Here is a 15,852-nt window from a genome sequence, read left to right on the forward strand (position 1 = left end):
ATAAAACATTCCCAGAGTTTAAATATAAAAACGGGACTGTAAAACATTCCAAGAGTTTTAATATAAAAATGGATTATAAAACATTCCCAGAGTTTAAATATAAAAACGGGATTATAAAACATTCCCAGAGTTTAAATATAAAAACGGGATTGAAAAACATTCTAAGAGTTTAAATATAAAAATGGGGTATAAAACATTCCCAGAGTTTAAATATAAAAACGGGATTATAAAACATTCTAAGAGTTTAAATATAAAAATGGGATTATAAAACATTTTCAGAGTTTAAATATAAAAACGGGATTATAAAACATTCTAAGAGTTTAAATATAAAAATGGGATTATAAAACATTTCCAGAGTTTAAATATAAAAACGGGACTGTAAAACATTCCAAGAGTTTAAATATAATACGGGATACAAACAGTTAGGCCATCATCAACACTAAGTATTCATACTTAGACATCTATATACATCCATATATTTATATCCCTATAAATATCATCCAATTAAATAATAACATCAGGGTCGAGCACACGTACAACTCAAACACGTAACATCTCATCCAAGTAATAACATCAGGGTCGAGCACACATACAACCCAAACACGTAACATCCGATGATGATCATGCCATACGAGCCTCCCCCCTCACGGGCTTTTCAGGGCCCGCCACAGGATTTAAGAACCTGAGTCGTATATTTTGGCCCGACCAAGATCACCATTCATCCGTATGCAAACACAAAGTAGGCATACACAACATCAGTAGTCGAAACGACTACAACATCGCCAAATATAGGCCAAACAATAATTTAGATATATATATATATACATACTATAACATTCCAAGGCAAACTATACACTAGCAAGCCTATATAAAATAGTTTAAACGTTTCATCAGGAAAAATCGTAGGAATTAATACTAGGCCTAATAGCAACCTCGAGCCTAGACCACAAGTAATATGTATAACTTTAAGAAATATAAGACCAATATATATATAACATCCACGTATAACATCAGGGTCGAGCAAACGTACAACCCAAACACATAACATCAGTGCATGCAAACACAAAGTAGGCATACACAACATCAGTAGTCGTAACGACTACAACATCGCCAAATATAGGCCAAGCAATAATGTATATATATATATATGTATATATATATATATATATATATATATATATATATATATATATATATATATTTAACATCCCAAGGCCTACCATATACTAGCAAGCCTATATAAAATCGTTTAAAACATTTCATCATGTAAGAAAACACTTAGGTGTGCATGCTAGCCCAAAATTTAAAAAAGAGTGAAAAAGGGCATCATGAACTCACTTGGAATCAATCGAACACCTGCAACGAGCGAGGAAATCCCTAAGTGCATAATCACAAGCAAGGGCCTGTAAATTATACACAACACGTTACTAAACTAGACCGTAAGAACACTCTTGCCTAATTGGCCGTTCAAGCCCAACACTTTGGTCCAAGGCCCAACAACTTGGCCCAAGGCCCAACAACTTAGCCCAAGGCCCAACACTTGGCCCATGGCCCAACAACTTGGCCCAAGGCCCAACACTTGGCCCAAGGCCCAACACTTTGGCCCAAGGCCCAATACTTGGCCCAAGGCCCAAGGATAATCAAATCGGGTCGAATGCGCGTGTAATAAACCTTAAAACCATTTGTTAAACGACTCAGCCCCGAATGGACCAAATTCCATTTTAAATCTTTTCATTCATCAAGATTATGTCACCCGAGTTGATAGGGTTGACGGTTCCTTTTTACAACTCTTACTTTAACGTTTAAACGAAAATTTGCGCACCGCCGACTCGATTGACGAAGCACTAACCACAACAGCCCCGAGCATCAAAAAAATAATTTTTTTTCACAGCCCTTAAACCCCCCCTGGCTGTAAAAACTGATTCGGTCTGTCATCCGATCGATTAACGCATCAAACTTAACAATTGCCAATCCTACGCCTGATAAACCCTAGTTTTCGAACTAAAATCGATTGACCGGCCTAAACACCTCCATTGGCCATGAATTTATAATATGATGTAAATGACATACCTAAGAAGATGACGGAGCACGAACTTCAATTATAACAGCCCCGAAAGATGCGAGAAAAGGCAGCCACCGGTTAAGCCTAAAACGAACTTATCGATCAATAATGAATATAACATGCAGATTTTAGCATGCAAAGATGTATTTTATTACATAGGAAAACCATGGAATTAAATTATTAAAATTTTAAAAGTGTTGCATAAATATCTTAAGTTTATAAAAATATTTTTATTATATTTTTCTAGTAGACACAAAAATCATAAAAATTCTTTCAACACAGAAAGGTATGTGCAGCTATTTCAGCGCGCAACAAAATGGTTTTATTTTTATAAAATTCATTACCGAACCAAATTAAACGATTCCAATTGAGTTTCATTCTTAACTCAAAATATTAAGTTCTAAAGTGGAACCAACTAATTTGGACTTGTTGAAAAATATTTATGATATCGGGAATACAGACCAGAATCCGACATCCCGCATCAGCTTTGACACTCGATTTTATAAAATCATAAAATCCATTCAAATCTCATCCAAAAATTACGTATTATACCTTTCTGAAAACTAGACTCAAAGTAGAACATCATGGAATCAAGAATCGATCAAAAAAAGTGAATTAACATCGCGTTACAGACCATATAATAAACGTATACGAATCTGTCAGCAAGCTGTTATCATCAAAACTCAATCTTAACGACCAATAAACGCATTAATATGATCAATTAAGGTGTAAAAGAGTTGTAGACACTTAATACCGACCTTGAATTAGACTTGGGAGGGCTGGAACTCGGCTGGAGCTGCACGGAAAACGAGGTGGGAGGGCTGTAGCTGCTGCGATCGGCTGCTGGTAGGAGTTAGGGTTAGGGTTTGTTTTGTTTTATGATATAAAAACAAAAGTTACATCCAAGTCCCTCCAAATTGAAGTGTAAGGCAAAATGGAAGAAAAGTTAAATGCTTTAACGTACCGAGATGACGCAAAGGCTTCCGAGAAACGTCGGATAAATCCCGAGAATTATACATACTCTACAAGCTTTAATTCTTGAAACCGAAATTAATGGGCGTTACATAATCAAATAACAATGTATCAAAATTAAAAACAAACATGATTGGATTAAATAGATCCTAACGTCCATCTATTTTTTGCAGGTTGATTTTATTTTTTTTTCTACTTTGATAATTAAACGGTTATTCACGTCGACACACCGTCATCACCCCCGGGATCGACAATGTTTGGGATTTACGAACGAGCGGGTTTTACCGACTTTTTTGTTTAGTTCCGGTATCATAAAGAACATAACCAAAGCCTCGCCTCGACTCACCGACAGCTCCCGGATTTTACCTACCGAATATACATTGTTTAAATATTTTATTATTTCATATGTAAATCTTTTAATATGTTAATTTGACAAAAACAAATTTGGTTTTAGTTTCGGTAGGGTAACAAACGTAGCAAATACCGACCGAATTCGTGTTGACTCGTCGTTGCAATGTCTGTGTTTTACCAACCAAATTAACCGCGCAACGCGTGCGGGGAAAATCAGTGTCATCACCGTTGCGATCTTTTTATTATCTTAATTTTTTAATTATAAATTATATGAGTGTCACTACTGTTTTCTGTGTTGGCATATTAATTTTTTTAACTTAGTGTTGTTCTTAACCAACTTAACTCATACCAACAGAACCCATGTTAGTGCACTACAGTAATGCGATGGGTAGATAAATGGATCTAACCTACCCGGCCCAACGCGTAGGGCAAACACTAGTTTTATAAAAACTATGTATCACACTCGGCGCGTTGCACCGGGCTGTTGGTGTGTAGTCAGTAAAAAATTTAAATTTGTCAACACTCAAATGCAACAAAATAAAACCGTACGTTGACACGAATTTGATTGGTATCAATTTACGGCACCAGAAATAACTAAGTATAAAAAATAAATTCAACAACAAAACTCACGGCGAACAAAAAAACCTGAACATTGCAGCCACGAATCAACGTGAATTCGGTCGGTATCGATGGTGATGGCACTAAAAAAACAAAAAACCTATTGCATGCGCAAACCAACATAAATTTGAGTCCAAATACAACAAACTATTAACTAACATATATTAAAAAAAAAGGCAGTCACAAACCAAAAAAAATAATAACCAAATCTTTTCAGTCTCGAACCGACATGAATTCTGTTGGGGCTACAAATTTGGGTGATTTTTGACATGTGGCGCCCAGTCAGCAAAGGCAAGATTTTTGTTTTAGAGGTGTAATTGTTTTGTAGCCCCATTATCACGTCATCTTCTTTTATTTTCTTTTTATAATTAAATTAAACAAATAAAAACTCATTAAATTAAATAAATAAAGTATATTAAAACTTAAAAAACAAATACCAAAATTAAAATACATAAAAAAACCATAAAAATTTACGCATTTTTTATACTCGTCATTCTTCCAATTAAACGGCCTATTCGTTTAACCCGTTTGAGACGAGAAAGTCGTAGTCTTTCCCATTTGGCGCAATTCAAAGAGATCGGAGATCTGGTCTTTGGTTTCATTGCTATGTTGGAAGGAAGCGGTACGTTACACGTCTCGGGTTTCGAAACGACCGAACACCTCGTTTAGTCGGTCAATTTCTTCGTGGGCCCACACATCGGCTCGTGACAACGACGAACCCTCCACATTTTTCGTATTCTTTTTTCTTCCTCTCCCGCAGGGTCGAGGCAACTCCTGTACGTCGTCGTCCCCTAAATTAACCATGTCATTCTCTTCTTCGTTAAAGAGGTTGAAGTACGAGCATCGGAGGGTGTTGTGGGTGTGCTCGGATTTGTCGAAGACGAGGTCTTCGACATTTTTGAAGCCCAGGTTAATGCCCGAATCGTCGAGCGACCAGAACAATGGGTACCCCGTTCCATTTCGAGCAAACCCAAAATTTCTCCCAAGAACTTAAATGTTTAAATGGCTTCCATTGTCGCCCTTGAGTTCGAAAATCCCTTAACGCTCGACATTGGATGTTGGCATCGTTTTTCCCCCTACGCCAACTGCGTTCACTCAATTGATTGTATATCCCAGCATATTTTTGGCATTCTTGATTAATGACCTTCCAATGGGCTTGAACCTCTTCTTTACCCCGGAATTCTTTCGGTTTGCCCGTTACCTTAGCCAGGATTCAAATATTTAATCCAAAATATACCAACAGCTTGAAAGTTTGCTACAATTAAAATTATTTTCACAATAATATTAATTTTAAATAAATACTAAATAAAGTTAAATAAATACTTAATATTAATAACTTACCAAAGTCGGGATCCTCCGAAATGGTGATCCAAGCTTTTGTGAGAGCTGGTTCCTCCTTCTCCGTCCATATCTTGTATTGCTCACGTGGCGCCGCTGGCTCCCCTGGTTGCTTCTTTTTATGTTTACGGGCCGCCTTTTTGGTTGAACCGGAGGCCCATGTCGTTTGTGTCTCCGAAACGTCACCGGATGTGGCTCCGGTTGGCTAGACCGGAACACTGGCATAGGGTTTCGATGGTTGAGAAAGTTGGTGTACATGTTTAGGTTGTAACATTTCGGGTTTTTATCGTATTCGTTCATTTCACTTTATCATTGTACGAACCTATTTCACTTTATCATTAAACGGTTAACTTTGCATGTTTAACGACCGTTGACTCGATATATCTCATAATTCGTGAACATTCCGGGTAAGTTGTAAACTGAGTTTTCATTCCTAAACGTTCACTAATCGATAACCTTCAATCAATTTCTGAGATTGAAGGGTATTAACTGGTCAATTGCTTTAAAACCCGATAAAGGGTAAAAACAGTCAACAACTTTGACTTCTTGTTTTCTCATGTTTCTGGTCGGATTCAACGTTCGGTCCAGAAAACTTTTCTTCTCGAAATAAAATTTAAGGGTTCTGACCAAAACCCGACTCCCGACTCGAAGTTCGGATTCTGGTCAGACTCGACTCGTTTAAACGTTAAAATTGACATAACTTGAGTTCTACTCATCCATTTGGATTGATTCCAGCGGCGTTAGGTTCGTTTTTACTTATACTTTCATATTGCTAAGTTTCAGGTTCTGTTGACTATCTTCATTCGGCGCGTTAATCGGAAGACTCTTTATTTTATTTTTAATATCGTATTAGCTCGCTTGTTATTAAGGTGAGTTTTCTCATTCCCCCGTTTTCACATATTTTCAAACGTTTTGTGGGCGTATACGTATTTATAGTATTTCATATTATACATATCTCAATCATTAGCAAACGTTATATTATGTGTGAATTGCTAGACATAAATGCTATTTGATTACTTGTTTAATTTGCGCACTCGGAGAGGTCCACCATATTCTCATTATAGTATGTTCATACGACCGTCTAGTTATAACCGGCACCCGATTCGCTTGGCAATGGTTCGCTTGACACTTTATTTGCTCATTGGTTTGGTTTATTTACCACTTTATCTACGTTTTGCTATCTTTTCATATTACATAGTATTGCAAAACTTAATGACTTGCTCAATCAACATATTTGTTGACAAACCTATTATATTTTCTACATATATGCAGGTTATCGTATGAATTGAAGACTTGGAGTTTTGGATTGCTAGATGAAACCATAGGACTTATCAAGAACTATTTTATTTTAATTTAAATTATGGATTAGTTCTTTTATTGTTATGGATTCTTGTTGATTGAATTGCTATGTTTGGATATTTTGGTTATTTGAAATAAAATCAATTATTAGATATCGTCACCATATTTTTGCTTGATAGTTACCTCGAGCTATGAGCAATCATGCTCACGCCCCGGCATTTCCGCCTTAGGTTGGGGTGTGACAGATTGGTATTAGAGCCGAAGGTTTAAGATAGGTGGTTAGAAATTTTCCTAGTCATATGTTAGGAATCCCATACATGCCTATCTGAACTGTTTAACTGCTCCTTATTTATGATATATTTTATTTTAGGTAATTTGTTAGCTATATCTTTTTATTTTTGGAAATTATATATGATATATTTCTATTTAGGTAGTTAGTTATTATTACATCTTTTATTTTTAGAGAAAAATTCACTAGATCTTTTATTTTTGGTAATTATTGCACACACCAAATCTGAGGCTATACCTCACTTTCAAAATATTTTCCAAACCTTTAAAAATCTTTTAAAATATTTAGTAGATTGCATTTTAATATGGGAAATTCCTTAAGAATTCCCAAGATTTGTTTTTACTCCCTCTCCTTAGGGCATGGGGGTATGCCATGTTTAGTTAGTAGCCGTAGGGGACTAGAGAACTGTGAGTTGGACCTTGGCAAAACGGTTCCGAGAACCAAAGGTAAGAAGACGCAATACTTACCTAGAGGATAACCCGACCACAGTACTCGAGTCCCTAGGCCAAAGTTGGGCAATATGTCATACAACCGGACCTTAAGTGAATCAAACATGACCGATCAACCGGTTGCATTCTTTAATAAAAACCGAATTCACGGTGGTTCATGGCTAAATTCGGAAACTTTCCAAAATTGCGTTTTAATTATTTTTAAATGTTTAGTTGGGTGGAAATCCATAACAACCCATGGGCACTCCAACTATTCATTTCACAACCCGTTTTGATTTGATATTTTGTTAGAGATATCACCGTGGTGGTTCACGAGATTCTCCGACTACTCATTTTGATTCGCGTATTCAATAATTAGTGGGCTCAGTTAAAATGTCATGTAACGCTCATGGGCCGACCCACTCCATTGAATTGTTAATTCGTTAATTAGTTGGGTCAGTTAAAATGCCATGTAACGCTCATGGGCCGACCAACTCAAATTGTTTATTTATCGTTATTTAATTGGGCCAATAAAATGCCATGGAACGCTCATGGGAAGCCCAATTCTCAATATATAAGTCCCGTTATGTAATTGGGGTCATTTAAACTACAATGGAACGCTCATGGGAGGCCCAATTCCTGAAGCTCAATTTTATGATTTAGTTGGGCCATTCAAATTGCCATGGAAAGCTCATGGGAGGCCAACTCACTTGGTTTAATTTGTTATTTACTTTAGGTTTCGAACTGCCATGCGAAGCCCAACCCAATAACGCTTTACACTTTAAACTTGAAATAAACACTTTAATTAATTACTATCTCAAAGTTAATCACATTATTTTATATCGCGACTTGACCTCAAGTCATGACAATCACTAGCACGTATTAGTCACGTTTACTCATTGCCTTTCATTGACTCATTTACACAACTTACCAAATTCTTATCATATTTCTCGTTTGGTCCCCGCAGAATGTCTTCTCAACTTCGTCGCCGTACCAACCGCCGTCCATCGGCTGCTCATGATCGCCGTTTGGCTACTCGCATCACGAAGGAGTTCACCGCTGCTTTGCTCGAGGTGGTGGCTCAACTACAAAACATCAACTCGAATGGATCTGCTACTTCGAGTGCACCCACCAACAACTATCACTATAAGAACTTCACGAGTGCCAAACCTCCTCTTTACCCTGGCGAGGAGAAGGCAACAAAGCTCCTTCGCTGGTTTGAGAGGATGGAAAACATCTTTATCCATAGTGAGTGTCCGAACGACAAACGGACTCGTTTTGCCACGAGTGTTCTCGAGGAACGTGCCCTTACTTGGTGGACCACATTCAAGGACCTCCAAGGTGTTGATGAAGCATTAGCCATGCCTTGGGAGGAGCTAAAGGAAGCTATGAAGAAAGAGTTTTGTCCCGACCATGAACTGTAAAGGCTCGAGCGGAGTTTTGGGAGCTAAAACAAATTGGTGGTGATAACTCTACTTACTCGAACCGATTCAAGGAACTGAGCCGGATAGTACCTCATCTTGTAACACCATTGTCCCGCAGTATCCGCAAGTATATCTGTGGACTGCCTACTATTTTCCGTGACGCGGTTGTCAGTCGAGACCCCCTCACACTGGAGGAAACCATAACCCTTGTTGCTTCTTTGACTGATGATCACGTTCGAGATGGTTCACTGTCCCGAAAGGACTCCAAGCCTGCTGCTGAAAAGAGTAAAGCCGAATCCTCTACTGATGCTAAAGCCGACCCTAAGCCTGCCCAAAACAACAACTCTAACTGTTACCACAAGAACAAAAACAATGGCCAAAAACGCAAGACTCATCACCAAAACTATGTCGTAAACCAACCCAACAACCAAGCACCGAACCAAAATGCACCCAACAAGAAGCCGTATAATGGACCGCACCCTCTGTGTTCGATCTGTAACCATCATCATCCCGCACCAACCACTTGCCGTCTTTACACCTCATGCAACCGTTATGGGCATCTTGCCAACTCTTGCCGTGCACCTCCAAATGCACGAGCCGCTCATCAGCAACCCGCACTATCTGCTCCTCGAGCTGCTAATAACCCTCAAGCTCAAGCTGGTGTTCCAAATACCCGTGCTTGCTACCATTGTGGAGATCCTAGTCATCTCTGCAATATGTGCCCATTGATAGCCCGTGCCAATCAAGCCCATGTGATGCCTCCACCGTATTATGCTCACCAAGCCCAAGTGGTTCCCGCACCGTACTACACTAGTCAAGCCTACCAAGTCCAAACTTACCAACCCCCAATCCATCAAAGCTTTGCACCTCAAACCTATGCTCCTCAAGTTCCGCAACTTATGGCTCCGCCGACTGCTACTGCTTAGGTCCCTGCTATTCAAGCCCCTCCAACTAATCAAGTTGCACCAACTCCTCAAGGTTTGAATGGTCGTGCCTTCATGATGAACGTGAATCAAGCCCAAAGCTCAAGTGATGTGGTGAATGATACGTTCTCTATTAATAACCATTCTGCTTCCGTATTATTCGATACTGGTGCCGATAAGAGTTTTGTCTCGTTAGACTTTGCATATATTATTGATAAGCCTTGGGATAGGTTGTCTAAGCCTTTTACTGTAGAAGTAGCTAATGGGATTTTGATCACTATCGATTCGGTTATTCGGGATTGTGTCATAGTCCTTAATAAGGTCAAGTTCCGTAAAGATCTTATTCCGATGCAAATGGGGAGTTTTGACGTCATAGTTGCGATGGATTGGTTGACTTTGAATCACGTCGACGTCGTTTGTTTTGATAAGTTCCTTCGTATACCTCTTCAAGATGGCCGTATTCTTAAGGTATTCGGTAGTGCACCTGCTTCTAAGCTTAATATCATGTCGTGCTTTCAAGCTCAACGTTATTTGCGTAAGAAGTACGTCGTTTTTGGCGCTCGTGGTAGAGAAAGATAAAGAGAAGAAGAAGATCCAAGATATTCCTATTGTGCGTGATTTTCCCGACGTCTTTTCCGATGACGTTACTGGACTTCCTCCTATTCGTCAAGTCGAGTTTCGCATTGACTCGTACATGGAGCTAATCCCGTTGCTAAAGCACCCTATCGTCTTGCACCGTCTGAAATGCAAGAGCTTTCGAGCCAACTTCAAGAACTCTCCGATAAGGGTTTTATTCGCCCGAGTTCTTCTCCTTGGGGAGCACCTGTTTTGTTTGTGAAGAAGAAGGATGGATCGTTTCGCATGTGCATCGACTATCGTGAACTCAACAAGCTTACCGTCAAGAGTCGTTACCCCGCTCCCTCGTATCGACGATCTTTTCGATCAACTTCAAGGAGCCGCTTGCTTCTCGAAGATCGATCTCCGTTCAGGTTATCATCAACTTTGCGTTAATGAAGATGACATACCCAAGACTGCTTTCAGTACTCGATATGGGCATTACGAATTTTGCATTATGGCGTTTGGGCTAACCAATGCACCCGCGGTTTTCATGGACCTCATGAACCGTGTGTGTAAACCGTACTTGGACAAACTCGTAATTGCTTTCATCGATGATATCTTGATTTACTCGAAGTCCGAAAACGATCACAAAGAGCATCTACATGCTATCCTTGACCTCCTACGGAAGGAACAATTGTATGCCAAGTTTCGAAGTGTGAGTTTTGGCTTAAAGAATTTCAATTTTTGGGCCATATTGTTAACGACAAAGGTATCCATGTCGATCCCGCAAAGACTGAAGCCGTCAAGAATTGGAAGACACCGACGTCTCCAACCGAAGTTCGTTCTTTTCTTGGTTTGGCGGGATATTACCGTCGTTTCATTCATAACTTCTCGAAGATTGCCCCTCACCGCTCTTACACATAAGGGTAAACCTTACGAGTGGGGGTCAAAGCAAGAGGAAGCATTTCAAACTTTGAAGGACTTGCTTTGCAATGCTCCTATTCTTGCCCTTCCCGAAGGTAGTGAAGATTTCATCGTATTTTGTGATTCTTCTAATCAAGGTCTCGGTTGTGTTCTCATGCAACGAGACAAGGTTATCGCGTATGCTTCGAGACAACTCAAGGTTCACGAAAAGAATTATACGACGCACGATCTCGAGCTTCGTGCCGTCGTATTCGCCTTGAAGACTTGGAGACATTATCTCTATGGTACCAAATGCGTAGTATTTACCGATCATAAGAGTCTCCAACATATTTTTGATCAAAAGGAACTCAATATGAGGCAACGTCGTTGGGTTGAGTTGTTTAGCGACTATGATTGCGAGATTCGCTACCATCCCGGTAAAGCGAATGTCGTGGCTGACGCTCTTAGCCGCAAGAAACAAGTCAAATCCGTGTTACTTACTTGTGTTCTCATTCAAAATAATCTCGAAGAGCGTGTTCTTAACGCGTAACACGAATCCGTCACCGAAGGCAACATGTATGATGAGATGTCGTGTGGTGCGGAAACTCAATTGGAAACCAAGCCCAATGGTTTGCTTTATTTCCTTAATCGCTTATGGATTCCCAATCGTGATGACCTTCGCACATTCATAATGAACGAAGCTCATAAGTCACGATATTCCGTACATCCCGGTGCTGATAAAATGTACGCCAATCTTCGTTCCATCTTTTGGTGGCCCGGAATGAAGAAAGACATTGCTCTCTATGTTGCGAAATGTCTCACTTGCTCTAAAGTCAAAGCCGAGCATCATCGACCTTATGGTCTACTCGAGCAACCTCCCGTTCCCAAATGGAAGTGGGAAGATATTGCTATGGATTTCATTACTAAGCTTCCTTCTACCCGAAAGCAACATGATAGTATTTGGGTAATCATCGATCGTTTGACGAAGTCTGCTCATTTCATTCCCATCAAGGAAACGTATTCGGTTGATCGATTGGCGCATATTTACGTGGAAAGGATTGTTTGCCATCATGGTACTCCGTTAACCATTATCTCCGATAGAGATGGTCGTTTCACTTCTCGATTTTGGAAATCTCTCCAATCCACTTTAGGAACTCGTTTGGATCTTAGTACTGCTTATCATCCGCAATCTGATGGTCAATCTGAGCGTACGATTCAAACCCTAGAAGAAATGCTTCGCTCATGTGTTCTCGATTTTGGTGGCAATTGGGATAATCATCTACCGCTTATTGAGTTTTCGTATAACAATAGCTTTCACTATAGTATTGGTATGGCACCTTTCGAAGCTCTTTATGGCCGCAAATTTCGTTCTCCTATTTGTTGGAATGAAGTTGGTGAATCTTAAATTACTGGTCCGGAATTAGTTCAAGAAACGACTGATCGCATTGCTCAAATCCGCCAAAATCTACTCGCTGCTCGTAGTCGTCAAAAGAGTTATGCGGATAAGCGTAGGAAACCTCTTGAGTTTAATGTTGGTGATCGTGTTCTACTCAAAGTATCTCCATGGAAAGGTGTTGTGAGATTTGGAAAGAACGGGAAGTTATCTCCTCATTTCGTTGGTCCTTTAGAAATAATTGAGCGTATTGGTCCTGTTGCTTATAGACTTGATCTTCCATCTGAACTCTCAAATATTCATCCAGTATTTCATGTTTCGAATTTGAAGAAGTGTCTTGCCGAGGGTAATTTTCAAATACCTCTTGATGAAGTTCGTATTGAGGAAACCATGCATTTCGTTGAAAGACCCGTTGAGATCATGGATCATAAAGATAAAGTTACAAAGCGTAGTCGTATACCGTTAATCAAGGTTTGTTGGGAATCGAAGCAAGGAGCTGAGTTTACTTGGGAATGTGAAGATCAAATTAAGTAGAAGTATTCTCATCTATTCGCTACAGCTATTCTCTAATTTCGGGACGAAATTCCTAAAAGTAGGGGATACTATAACATTTCGGATTTTTATCGTATTCGTTCATTTCACTTTATCATTGTACGAACCTATTTCGGATCCAAATCTTTAATAAAACCTTGCATTTATGAGTCATCTATTTTCCTTATATTCACTTTAAGCCCTCAATGTTTTAATGATTGTTTATTCACTAACTATAACAAACATAGTTCATAAATTGATCAAAACCTAACTATAGGGACCATTATCGCACAAAACTGAAACTTGACCCACCTGGACGCCGGAGCGCCGCGCGGTGGTGGTCAGAAGCTGGCCACACAGCGCTATGGTGCTGCTGCACAGTCAGTTCGTGCAGAATCTGAGTTCGTTTTCGTTTATTAGCTCGTTTTTTGTATAAAATTGGTTATTGTCGGCATGAATCACGAGAAGTAAGGACCAAGTAAATGTATTATAGTCAAGATACAAGTCCTAATTCATTATTTACTGCCCAAGAACGAATCTTTATGATTATATTCCTTGATTCTTTCATTAAAACATATTTACTTGCTTAACGGGCCAAAAAGACTAAAATTAGTTCGGTTTAACCTTTTATTATATAAACAAGCCTTAAACCCTGCCACAAAACTTTACCTAAACCCTAATCATCATCCTCCAGCCGTCCATACTCTCTGCCTCTCTCAATTCTCTTCGGTTTTTGGTGTTTCGTTGAAGAACCGTTCATTAAACGGTTAACTTTGCAAATTTAACGACCGTTGACTCGATATATCTCATCATTAGTGCACATTCCGGGTAAGTTGTAAACTGAGTTTTCATTCCAAAATGTTCACTAGTCGATAAACTTCAATCAATTTCTGAGATTGCAGGGTATTAACTGGTCAATTGCTTTAAAACCCGATAAAGGGTAAAACAGTCAACAACTTTGACTTCTTGTTTTCTCATGTTTCTGGTCGGATTCAACGTTCGGTCCAGAAGAATTTTATTCTCGAAATAAAATTTTAAGGGTTCTGACCAAAACCCGACTCCCGACTCGAAGTTCGGATTCTGGTCAGACTCGACTCGTTTAGACGTTAAAATTGACATAACTTGAGTTCTACTCATCCGTTTGGATTGATTCTAGCGGCGTTAGGTTCATTTTTACTTATACTTTCACACTGCTAAGTTTCAAGTCCTGTTGATTATCTTCGTTCGATGCGTTAATCGGAAGACTCTTTATTTTATTTTTAATATCGTATTAGCTCGCTTGTTATTAAGGTGAGTTTTCTCATTCCCCCGTTTTCACATATTTTCAAACGTTTTGGGGCGTATACGTATTTATAGTATTTCATATTATACATATCTCAATCATTAGCAAACGTTATATTGTGTGTGAATTGCTAGACATAAATGCTATTTGATTACTTGTTTAATTTGCGCATTCGGAGAGGTCCACCATATTCTCATTATAGTTTGATCATACGACCGTCTAGTTATAACCGGCACCCGATTCGCTTGGCAATGGTTCGCTTGACACTTTATTTGCTCATTGGTTTGGTTTATTTACCACTTTATCTACGTTTTGCTATCTTTTCATATTACATAGTATTGCTAAACTTAATGACTTGCTCACTCAACATATTTGTTGACAAACCTATTGTATTTTCTACATATATGCAGGTTATCGTATGAATTGAAGACTTGGAGTTTTGGATTGCTAGATGAGACCATAGGACTTATCAAGAACTATTTTATTTTAATTTAAATTATGGATTAGTTCTTTTATTGTATGGATTCTTGTTGATTGAATTGTTATTTTTGGATATTTTGGTTATTTGAAATAAAATCAATTATTAGATATCGTCACCATATTTTTGCATGATAGTTACCTCGAGCTATGAGCAATCATGCTCACGCTCTGGCATTTCTGCCTTAGGTTGGGGTGTGACATAAGTTTGGGTCTGGAAAAGGAAATTGATAGTTTAGGTTTGGTTGGTTTCCGGTGTTCGGGAAGTTGGTTTGTTGGTTTTGCGGAGTAGGGTGTTGGCAGAAACTGAGCCATGCAAAGTCTACGCTTGGTTGGTTCGGTTGGTTTTGCGGAGCATGGTGTTGCCCAAAAGCAGAGAATGGATGGCTCGGGTTGTTTCTAGGATTCATTTTTGTAGGTTTTGTTGAAGAAGAAAGTACTTTTGTATGAAATATTGATATTGTTGGAGATGAATTTGGAGAAGAAGAGGGTATATGTATATATATTGCCTTTTTTTAATTAAATTTTTGACCGTTCTCAATGGTCAAAAGAATAAAATAATAATATTCTTCAAACAAGCCGGCGATAAAAGCTCGCCCCCTCCCCCCACCCCACCCACACACACACACACCCTCTTATCGGCCCCCGCGGGGGGGGGGGGGGGGGGTTCCTCTTGAATATCGTCCAAATTCGGCCCATTAGGTCACCCACAACACATAGCCTAATAGATTAAAAAAAAACATATTAGCAAAAGGGTTTCAAACCTGAGCAGAATAATAGCCTAAGAGTTTCAAGTGATGCTCGGATAACCACCACACCAACATATAAGAACAATTGATGTCTTTTAAATATTTACTTAAATGCTTGTTCTAGAAATGAGGAGCTTTTTGTGACCCAACATTCGATATTTATCTGTATATATAATTAAAATAAATAGCTATCATTTACTTCAATTAGATTAGCTATCAATTAAACGACCGTTGATCGTAAATGGTAATAACATA

Source organism: Bidens hawaiensis, unplaced genomic scaffold (genome assembly GCF_021521415.1).
Source record: "Bidens hawaiensis isolate Kalapana, Puna unplaced genomic scaffold, B.hawaiensis_p1.1 tig00022356_1, whole genome shotgun sequence".
NCBI classification, from domain to species: Eukaryota; Viridiplantae; Streptophyta; class Magnoliopsida; order Asterales; family Asteraceae; genus Bidens; species Bidens hawaiensis.